Below are 2,208 nucleotides of genomic sequence, written 5' to 3' on the forward strand. Positions count from 1 at the left end.
CACCAAAATGATATAACTTTGATGATTGCTTTTCTAAATTGCCTATATGTTCCGACGATACTTTATTTTTGTATTTTATTGGTTATATGATTGGATATGTAAGCGATATATAAAAGTTGATTGTTTTTTATTTTCCATTTACAACTTCTATTCAGAATATCATTATAGGTTTTTTTTTTTTATAAATTTAACACGAACCCTATTAAAATATTTATCCCAACAAAACTTCTAACATGTTTCATTGGTTTAGTTGAAAAGCTCACATGTCTAAGCCCACCTAATACAGGACAATTGAGGCCATGCTAACTTCCTCACCCACCACAATTTGGACTTTACACCTCACAATAGTCAAAGTCAACCTTATCGTACTCGTTCAACGAAAAGGTCAAACTTCCATTCCCTTATAAATACATCTCCAAGATATCCTTCATCTCCACCAAGCTCACAACACTAGAGAGTGAATATCCCCAAAAGCAAAGTTTTTACCAAAAGAAAGTGGGCGACCTGAGATTTAAACACACAAAAAAAATGGCAGCTTCAAAGTTAGTGTTTGTGTTGGTAGTTATGGTGGTTGCATCTTTCCAGTTGCAGTCCACGGTGGCGCAGACAACGCACGTCGTCGCAGACGCCTTTGGTTGGAACATTCCATCTGCTGCCGACACCTACACCACCTGGGCTTCTCGCCAGACCTTCGCCGTCGGCGATTCTTTGCTTTTCAACTTCACCACAGGATTCCATGACGTTACAGAAGTTTCACAGGCGGCGTACGGCCCATGCACCATCGCTAGCCCCATTAACTCCGTCACCACCGGCCCTGCTACGGTCATCTTGAGGACTCCCGGCAACCACTACTATATCTGTAGTGTCGGAGCTCATTGCCGGAGTGGTCAGAAACTTACCATCAACGTTGCTGCAGCCGGCACTGCCGGTACTCCTCCTCCGTCTACCTCCAGTCCAGCTCCCGCTGGTAGCATGATGCCGCCGCCATCACCACCAGCGCCAGCTGGGAACGCGTCCCCATCTTTCTCCGCCGTGGTACCCGCCACTTTCTTGGCCGCTGCCTTAGCTTTCTTTTACTAGATTTTTTTTGGTTGATTGTATGGTGGTGTGTTTTTATGATTTTTTTTTGTAATAAAACAAATGTGTTCGTTTTCATATATAATTTTAAATAAAAATATTTGATTTTTGCTTTAAAATCTGTGATCCTCGTCCATAAATAAATAAACAAACAAACCAATCCTGTGAGTTAAAATTTAAATTTAAATTTTATTGCAAAATTGTCACTAAATGCTCCGGTGTCGGTCGTCCTTATTGTTTGATGTTGATCGTATTGATTTGGGGTCTATTGGTTGTTATTTTTTAATAATTTTTGAAATTCATTTACATAAACTATCCCTACGGTTTGGGGTAATCTGCAACTTTTATCCTTATTTATTTTTTTTCCACTTGAATCGTCCTTAAAGGTTTAGATTCACATGTGTGCAGCCATCACACCATCTTCGTCCATAAACAAAATAGAACTAACTTAGATTCAGAAATCACCTTCAAAAACATGCAAAAATTTAAAGCCAACCTATATTAAGAACATCGTTTTTCCATCGTTTGAAATCTATAATTGGTCAAGAACCAATATATATACCTAACCAAAGATGTTCTTTCCCCTTACAAGCAACACACAAGCTACTGGATCCTTCACAAAATCGCATCTTATAACTTCATTTCTAGCTCCAATGTCGAATGAGAAATGAAGAAGTAACAAGGTGAAAGTGATTTGGTGGTTTGGGATGAGAGTCGCGTAGTTTTTCTAGTGTTATGCTTTTCCACTACCCTCTCCATCAATAAAGAAAGGAATGAAAGGTCATCAATTATCTTTTTCGACAATGACAAACATGTTTGCACAACCTATGTGGAAAGGGGAAGTAATATATGATGAGATGAACATTAAGACTATTGGATTGTTGAATTTTAAAGGGATGAATCATAGCACATGGTCATCCATGTCTAGTCCTCATTTTGGTTATTTATCAATGGTGATACCAATAATACGACATAAACATTAAATGCAATATCAATAGTGACAACACAAATAGGATCGTCAAAACAAAAGTGGTGAAATGACAATATGGACGACGCATGCATTAAGGATGACATCCAACATGTCCAACTAGCAGGGCCGGTTCTGACAGTGGGCAACCTGGGCGACCGCCC

General features: G+C 39.1%; 1 pseudogene; it reads left to right on the top strand.

Moving 5' to 3' along the window:
* The first annotated feature begins 417 nt into the window (after window positions 1–417).
* Window positions 418–1,196, top strand: LOC145007008 (umecyanin pseudogene; annotated as a pseudogene).
* The last annotated feature ends 1,012 nt before the right edge of the window (window positions 1,197–2,208 follow it).

This window comes from Lactuca saligna, chromosome 7, assembly GCF_052625555.1.
Source record: "Lactuca saligna cultivar CGN05327 chromosome 7, ASM5262555v1, whole genome shotgun sequence".
Taxonomy (NCBI): Eukaryota; Viridiplantae; Streptophyta; class Magnoliopsida; order Asterales; family Asteraceae; genus Lactuca; species Lactuca saligna.